The sequence below is a fragment of the Trachemys scripta genome, chromosome 5 (genome assembly GCF_013100865.1).
Source record: "Trachemys scripta elegans isolate TJP31775 chromosome 5, CAS_Tse_1.0, whole genome shotgun sequence".
In the NCBI taxonomy this organism is placed as follows: domain Eukaryota; kingdom Metazoa; phylum Chordata; order Testudines; family Emydidae; genus Trachemys; species Trachemys scripta.
The window spans coordinates 105,454,995-105,464,609 of record NC_048302.1 but is presented as its reverse complement, the minus strand read 5'-3'; positions in this window follow the sequence as shown (position 1 = coordinate 105,464,609).

Below are 9,615 nucleotides of genomic sequence, written 5' to 3'. Positions count from 1 at the left end.
TGGCCTCTGGAACGTGGGGTCACTGTGCCATTCACTCACATTTGCCCTGCCTCCCTGAGTGGCACTGCAACCCCACGTGCGAGGGACCAGGTTGCAATGTCCTGACTTGGAAGCCACACCCAGCCAACCCTATGGGACAGGAGCTGCTTTAATGAAGAGAGAGGAGTTTGTAGGCCAAATTGGGACAAACCCTTGAAACCCAGGACTGTTGGGAGGTCTAGTTTACCTCTGCTGTAACCACTGCTTATTAAACTTATCATAATAGCAGAGTTGACAACTCTCATGATAAAATCATGAGACTCGCAATATTTGATGTTTTACTTAAACCCCAGTTCCCGGAGACAAGTGATTACAAGCAAATTTCAGCTTTAATTTAAAACAACGTTTCTAGCCCTCAGGGTCATAGAGAAAGCACTGAAAATGTGACCCAAGTACACCCTGAGGCTCAGAAAACAGAAGATAAAGTAAAAGAACCCCCAATTTCAATTAATAAAATCTCATGAACTTTTGAAGCCACAACTTATAATTTTTCACTATTTGGGGTTGATAAAACTATAACTTTCTTACTGCTATCTTGTGCTCCCCTGTCTGTTGTCTGTCATCTTATACTTAGATCATAAGCTCTTTGGGGCAGGAATTGAATTTTTATTATGTGCTTCTATAGTACCTAACACAATGGAGCCCTGATTGGGGACCTTTGCCACTACTAGAAGATAATAAAATAAAATCATACTCAATAATGCAATAGTGTAACCTCTGACATGACGTCTTTAAGAAAGATTACTTTTGGGGGAAAAGGAGGAGCCAGGGAATTATAGACCAGTCAGCCTGACTTCAATACCTGGAAAACTACTAAAGCAATGTATAAAACATTCAATTTGTGAATACCTGGAGGATGAAAGGGTCATCACTAGCAGCCAGTATGGATTTACCAAGAACGACTCATGCCAAACCAGCTTGATTTCCTTCTTTGACAACTGATTTGGTGGATGGGGGAATGTGGTGGACATAACAAAACTGGACTTCAGCAAGGCTTTTGACACAGTCCCACATGACATTCTGATAAGTAAACTGGAGAAATGCGGGCTCAGCAGAATTACCATTAAGTGGATACATAATTAGTTAAACAACCACAAACAAGGAGTAACTATTAATGGAATGATGTCAGATTGGAGGGAGGTCTCAAGTGGGGTTCCACTGGGAACTGTGTAATGTCCAGTGTTTAACATCCTTATTATGATCTGGATGTAGGTATAGAGAGCATACTGATCAATTTTGCAGATGACATAAAGCTGGGGGGAGGGTTGCCAGTACTTTAGAGGACAGAGCTAAAATTCAAAGGGATCTTGATACATTGGAGAACTGGGCTATAGACAACAAAATGAAATTCAACAAAGACACATGTAAGATGCTACTCTTAAGGAGGAAAAACCAAATGCACAAATACAGAATGGAGGAAAACTGGCTTGGGAGCAGCACTGCTGAGAAGGATCTGGGAGTTGTGGTGGATCACAACCTCAACATGAGTCAATGTGATGCTGTTGCAAAAAAAAAAAAAAAAAAAAAAAAGCAATTGCAAGTCACAGGAGGTAATAGTACCGCTCTACTTGTGCTGGTTAGGCTTCAGTTGGAGTACTGTGTCCAATTTTGGTCACCAATGTATAGAAAAGATGTAGTGAAACTGGAAAGGATCCAGAGGCAAGCGACAAAGATGATCAAAGGGATGGAATGCAAACCATATGAGCAAAGGCTGAATGAACTGGGTATGTTTAGTTTGGAAAAGAGGAGATTAAGGGGGGATATGATAGCTGTCTTCAGATACCTGAAAGACTGCCATAAAAAATAATGGAAAAAAGTTGTTCTCTTTTGCCGCAGAGGACAGGACAAGAGGTAATGGGTTCAAACTACAGCATAGCAGATTTAGATTAAATCTCAGGAGAAATTTCCTAACTGTAAGAACAGTAGTATAATGGAACAGACTGTCTCAAGAGGTTGTGGAATCTTCTTCACTGGAGGTTTTCAAAAGGAGGCTGGATATTCATCTGTCTTGGATGGTTTAGACCAGAGGTGTGCAAACTACGGCCAGAGGGCCACATCCGGCCCGTGGGACTGTCCTGCCTGGCCACCGAGCTCCTGGCCCAGGAGGCTAGCCTCCAGCCCCTCCCCTGCTGTCCCCCCACCCCCGAAGCCTCAGCTCGCTCGCTCTGCCGCCGGCGGGGCTGTGAGCTCCTGGGGCAGCGCAGCTGCGGAGCCGGGCCTGACCCGGTGCTCTGTTCTGCATGGTGGCGGCGTGGCCTGGCTCCATCCGGTGGCACGGCAGTAGCGCTGCCAGCCACCGGTGCTCCAGGCAGCGTGGTAAGGGGGCAGGGAGCAGGGGGGTTGGACAGAGGGCAGAGGAGTCTGGGGTGGTGGTCAGTCGGTGGGGGTGTGGATAGGGGTGGCGGAAGAACAGGGGGTTGAATGGGAGCAGGAGTTCCAGGGGGACAGTCAGGAAGGGTGGGGGGGTTGGATGGGGCAGTAGGGGGCAGTCAGGGGACAGGGAGAACGGGTGGCTGGAGGGGGCAGGGGTCCCGGGGGGGCTGTCAGGAATGAGAGGAGGGGTTGGATGGGGCTGCGGAGGTCCGGGAGGGTCAGGGGACAGGGAGCAGGGGTGTGTGAATGGGGTAGGGGTCCCGGGTGGGCCATCAGGGAACAGGGGGGTTGGATGGGGCAGGAGTCCCGGCGGGAGCAGATAGGAGGTGGCAGCCGGGCCACGACTCCCTCCCCTAACCAGCCCTCCATACAATTTACGAAACTCGATGCGGCCCTCAGGCCAAAATGTTTGTCCGTCCCTGATTTAGACACAACCATTCCTGCATCTTGGCAGCGGGTTAGACCAGATGACCCTTGAGGTTCCTTTTAACCCTATGATTCTATGACAAATGAAAATTCTGTTTTCATTTAGAACTTGTTTTAAAAATTACATTGGGGGCTGAAATTTTCCTATGCTTTGTCTCATCCCAAAAGCAATTTTTGTGAGGAGAGTTCAAAATAAATTAATTGTTTCTGAATTTTCCAAGGATGCAAAACAATTATATATTTAAAAAGTTATTTCAAATGTCTGGTTGCTTTTGTATTGCACATCAGATCATTTAAATTTGCTTTGTTTTAAAACATTAAACGTAGCATGTACATATGTTAGCTGTGCATGAGAACAAGTGTCCTCCCTTCCTTGAAAAAATCTGATTTTGAAATAAGGTTCTCGAGATTAGGAAATAACACTACAGTGTGCATGCGGGGGTCTTACTTTTCTTAACTTTTGGTAGATGAGGTGATTTTTTATGAAGATTTGCAGGTGCACCTTTTAAAGTCATCACACAAATAAATACAGTCAAGTGCATATGAATGATCGTGCTATCAACTATCCATAGGTACATGCATTTAAAATAGGCAACACAATCAAAGAAGCACTCAGTGATGAACATGATATAAATATCAGAACAGATATATTACAAAGATAGAATATGCTGTACACTTAAATAGTCAATACAATCAAATATATGCGATACAAGGATATGAAATTCCTGGATCACACATTAAGGGCAGTCACATATAGCTGAATTGTGTGCTCATTCATATGGCTGGTGGGAGAATAATTTTAAAATGTTTTAAAAGTGAAATGTTCTGATCATCATCTAACTGCCTTGGGTTCAGACATACACCTTGTCACGTTTAGAAGGTCGTTGTCATCACTCCAGCTAAGTGGTCCACTTTCCTTCTCTTCCCTTTCTCCAAAATCTCTGCCTGCCCATGTTTTCTGATACATCTTCACTTGTGAGGAGAGATGGGATTGTCTGAGCTTGGTGTAACCACTAAATAAAGAGCACAATGAAATATCTCCATGTGTAGCTTATGAATTGTTTCTCCAGGTCCTGCAACGATGTCGCAAACTCACTTTCATTTTCTATCCTCACGCCTTTGACTAACAATGTCTCCTACCTTCTCTAATATAAAGTCAGCATAAACTTACTGGGGTCCTGTCCATGTCTTAGGCGTCTAGGCACTATGGGAATACAAATAATAATAAACTACTTCAGTGTATCTTTCTATCTGACTTTGGCAGTGTACAGAAAGCTGTTCATTGACTCACCCAACACCCTTCACCACAGCGAAGGCCGGGGGAAGGAATGATCTTTTATCATTTCACCTATGGTCATTTCTTTTAAATTCTGGGCTGTGAAATGATTTTGGTGGTGTCATCATTGACCCTGTTTGTCCACACTACAAGAGTTAGAAAAATTCAGACGAGGAGATAGTGTTATCAGAATTGTTTCCTCTATTTAGGGATCTTAATTCACTTGTGATCTGGTAGAAGAGAGTGTAAAAGGGTTATTCTCTGAATAATATTCATATTGCTGAGTATTTTCCTTCCCTTCAGTGATGGGTGATTATTTAACCCTTGACTGCTACAGGAGAGGGACTAAAAAGTGCTAAGTACTTTGTTATGCCTTATCTTCAGTCTTTTTTAGTGTCTGTACTGAATGTTTGGTCTGCTTGTTCAGGTTTAAAGACCTTTGGTTTTTGACTTTTCTACTGCACCTTACAATTCCAGAGGTTGGGTCTGTTGTGTCATTGCAAATGTTTTTCATATGAGGCACAACAGCAGTTTTCTCTGTCCAAATATAACTCTATATGTCACACTCCAAGGCCAGGGGCTGTTTTAACGTGAGCATTTTATTAATTTTTTTTCTCTAAATCCAACAAACAAAACCACAGCTTGCAAAAACCTGGACAGTCTTCCAGGAGCACCAAACCCTTCTGCAACCACAACCTGTTCAACAGAGCTGTGTCCCTATGGCTCTTCAGCAGAATTCCAAGTCATAAAGGGACAGGGTCCTGGAAAATATAACCCTGGCATTCCATCCACCTCTTATACCAAAAGTAGTCTACATTTCCACTAACATGAGTGCTACATCTCATCCCTGCGTGTTCACACATGCAGGGAGGAATCTGCCCCCAAAGAAGAGAGGAGTTCATCTGTTGTATGCTTGCCCTTTCCTCTCCCTCTGTGGGGACTTTGTGGGGTTCCAAATCTATGGATTTGTAAGGAATTCAAAGTGGGGAGATAGGATGAAGGGAACCATCTGGATTCCTCCACCTGTTTCCACACACAAATCTACAAGGAATACCAGCAGAAGTTAGTACGTCCTGTGTCTGTATTAACTTACGCCTGGTCTATACTACCCGCCTGAATCGGCGGGTAGAAATCGACCTCTCGGGGATCGATTTATCGCGTCCCGTCGGGACGCGACAATCGATCCCCGAATCGGCGCTCTAACTCCACCAGCGGAGGTGGTAGTAAGCGCCGCCGACAAAAAGCGGCAGAAGTCGATTTTGCCGCCGTCCTCACAACGGGGTAAGTCGGCTGTAATACGTCGAATTCAGCTACGCTATTCACGTAGCTGAATTTGCGTATCTTAAATCGACTCCCCGCTGTAGTGTAGATGTACCCTTAGTCTGTTTTCCTCTCCACAGATAGAACCACAGAGAATTTAACTTGAATTAACTAATGCTAATTATCTCTAGCTATCTACACCGCTAGTCTGGATACTCCATAAAAATTTGTTTCAGGAGACAAAGTTTTTTACCCTAGGCAAATCAACTTTTATGGGAGTATGCAGCCTAGCATGTGCAAACATGTTAGTTATCTCAAGTTAATTAGCAATCAATTAACTCAAATCACACCTTTTAGTATAGACAGCCCCTAGGTGGATTCCAAGGTCAGCCACAGTAGATGGTGCACATCTGGAAGTATGACTCCAATAGGAGCTGAGCAGTACATGGGCCAGTAGGAACAAGAGGGATTAAGTAACAGAGTGGAAACTAGAGCATCCATGCACATTTAGCACCTTTAAAAATCAGCCCACCTAAGTTTCTTTACATTTTTGCACTTAATTTCCTTCTTATTCATTTAAGACCAAAAAAAAAAAAAAAAAAGGAGAAGGGAGGTGAAAATGGGGAAAAAAGCCTCTCTTTTGTAGGAAAATGGGTTTAACCAAGGTATCAATAGAGGTCATATAAAACCATGAACTTAGTTCCAAAAAGAAAACCTCTCCTCTGTGTCTGTGTTAAACTGCAATGTCCTTTACAGCCATAAAGCCTCACCTATGCTACCGTCCAGTGACACACGTGGTCCTTTCTCAGCAAAATTCAGTAGTATTGTACTAAAGCCACTTCTAAAATGAACATTACTGTCCAACTGCCTTGTTTGTTCTTAACCCAGTGTAGCCATAAGAACCTAAAATATGGTGTGATACATACACACAAAACACAGTTGCCAATATCTTCCCTCATTTAAAAAAATACTTTTCAGATTTAGCAGATGGCTATACTTCACTCAGACCAAGCCACATGTGAAATGTGATGTTATAACATTCAACCATTTTGGGATTATCCCTGCACAAAAAAAAAACCTAGATATTTTTCTACCATCCATTTTGCTCAAAGTTGGCAGAGTAACTCCTGATTTATGTTTGTACATGAAAGCAGAATCCATCGCTATGTGCTTAAAGATAGTGTTATCCATTGAAAAGTGAAGCACTCCTAGCAGGTTTATTTCCTTTAAAATCAGTGAGATTGAATTACTATTGTACAATTGAAACAAAATGATGAGTTCCTACTCTTAGCTTAGTACAGCACCTCAACAACCCTAGACAGACTCTTGTGTGGAATATTGTGGACATACATATAGACTAATATATACCACATATGCGGCAGACACATTCACAGATAAATTGCAGAATCATGTAATAAATTGTGGTATCATGTAATCAATTGCATTTATCATCCACCCACCTCAACTCTACCAATTAATCTGTCTCAATTTTTTGCACTTTAAACAACAAAATATGTAGAAACCGGACAGGCACATTGGGGCTCCAGAGAACCATGTTTACTAAATGTACACAACATGTAAGGCCTAGGTGTTCAGGAACTTAGTATCAGCCCGTTGGTGGTGCTCAGAAATTATTTCAAGGGATACCACCCAATTCTTACACAATACACTCTCCAACTACTCTTACTGGTTTTTGTGTATCTTTTAGTTTTCCTAGCAAATTATGGGCAGTTAGGGTGACCAGATGTCCCGATTTTATAGGGACAGTCCCAATTTTGGGGTCTTTTTCTTATATAGTCTCCTATTACCCCACCCCCCACCCCTCATCCTGATTTTTCACACTTGCTGTCTGGTCACCCTATGAGCCGTTAAGAATGATAAAAAAGAGACTATATTATTTTGATCCGCTTATAATACTAAGATCTCAACTGCATAAAAAAAAAAGAAAGTATAGAGGAGAAAGATATGGAAATTTGAGATTTTTTTTTATTCCTAAATGTACCTGTACTGTTAAGTCTTTTGTTCATAAATCATGTGCTCTTTGGCTGGAAACTTAAACTATCCAAAGCTTTAAACTGATAGTCTTTACTAACTATATATACACATTTTGCTTGGAGAGAAAGGAATTAGTAATTATTTCTTCACACCCTCTGATTAATATATACACTCAGAATGAAATCTCAACCCCAGTGAAGTCAAAACTCCCATTAACTTCAGGAGAGCCAGGATTTCACCATCAGTATTTAGAAGACTTTTTGATAATTTTATTAACAGGTTCTTATTTTTAAACCTTGCTGATTTATGATTAATGGATTCATGTGATATAATTTCTGCCAAATGTATCAATAGAACGATATTCCAGTGCCTGGAAGCTGAAAAATTAAGGCTTGAGATAGGGCATGCATTTTCAGCAGTGAGGGTAATTAACACTGTCTCTCATACATAAGGTATGGGCCTGAGGGAGAAATTTCTGGGTGAAGTTCTCTGGCAGTGTCATGTGGGTGGTCACACCAAATGAATATAATTGCACCTTCTTGCCTTAAAATGTATGACTTCATGAACAAAAAACCTTAAGGGATTTCTTTGATGGTAAAGTTAGCCTCTTAATTTTCAAGTGGGGTATCGCTGGCCTTTTAAGAGGCAAGAGGCCAGTGCATCTGTGATTCGTCAGCTGGCCCCAGTTGGGCTTCAAAGTGGTAATTTGTGCCCTAAAGGGAGGAGACTGGCAAGCGAGAGTTGTCCGAGACCAGGAGAGACAGAGCCTGAGAGGATTCAGAGATAGGAAGCAGCAAGGAAGAGGAGTTGCTTGGCAGGGAGCAGAATTTGGAAGGCGAGCAGTAACTGAGAGCTGCCAATGAGGAGCTTGGAGGAAAGCTGTTGATGAAAACTGACCAAAGCTAGGGACCACTGAGGTCTGGAGGCCTCAGGCAGCAGCACCTAGAAAAAGGGGAAAATTCAGCTTAGTTGAAGAAGCTGAGCCTGGAAGCAAGAGGTTGTTGCAGGAGGGTGGATCCTTTGATCAGGTTCTGTCACCCCAAAACCCCTTAATACCACCTGACAAGAGGTTTACAGGAATGTTCCAATCAGGGCCGGCTCTGGCTTTTTTGCCGCCCCAGGCAAAAAAGCCTCCTGTCGCCCCCCTCCCCCCCCACCCCCGCGGGGAGCGCGGCAGGGGAGGGCTCCGAGCCCAGCTGCAGGCTCGCTCTCCCCCGACCGGCCGAGGGGAGGGTGGTGAGGAGGAGGGCGGCGTGCCCGGCCAGGGCCCCGCTCTCCCTAACCGGCCGGAGTGCCGGGAGGAGGGCGGAGAGCCCAGCCAGGGCTCCGCTCTCCCCGGCAGCCAGAGCACCGGAGGGAGAGCGGCAAGCCCGCCGCGGCTCTGCTGTCCCTGGCGGCCAGAGCGCCGGGGAAGGGCGGCGAGCCTGCTGCGGCTCTGCTCTCCCCGGCGGCCGGAGCGCTGCGGGGAGGGCGGCGAGCCCAGTCGTGGCCCCGCTCTCGGGCTGGAGCGCCGCACCGCCCCCCTCCCCTCCAGGTGCCGCCCCAAGCACATGCTTGGTCGGCTGGTGCCTGGAGCCGGCCCTGGTTCCAATTCTGCTATGTCCATTCTGGTTCACCAAAGAATGTCACGTGAGGTCTTAAATGAAAGCTGGGATCACACTGGTCATTAATATCATTGTGAAATGCATGTACAGACACTATGTAAAGAGTTCAGTATGTACATACTGAAAATATGTTCTTAAATTCTGTATCTGGAAAAACAGGTTTTCTAACAGACAGAAGATGTTTACTTCCCCCTCTCTCTGTCGGGATGTTAATTAAGCATTGTCCGCTAACACAATGTATACCCATTTACATATGAAGTCAGCAGGGAAATGTGAGGTCAACAGAGAAGCAGCACACAGGAAAATTTAAGCCATGAGTGGTTATCCTGCCTCTGAGTACAGACAATGAACTTTGTGGATAAAAGCAGAAGGCAAAAAAAAAAAATCCCCTTATCCTGCACCTAGGAAGTAAAAAAGTAATGCATTTACCTTCATGAAAATAGGATCTCATCCTATCTTGATTGAAAAGCTGCAGAAGACATTGGGTGAGATAATCCTTCTTCAGATAGGAGGTTAACCTGTTAAATTTAGTCTCTTAAAAACCATGTTATAATTTTGTTTTATATGTAACCATTTGTTTCCAATATTCTTACTCTTTCTGAAGATGGTGCCTGGGCCATCTTTACTTTGTCCTTTTCGGGC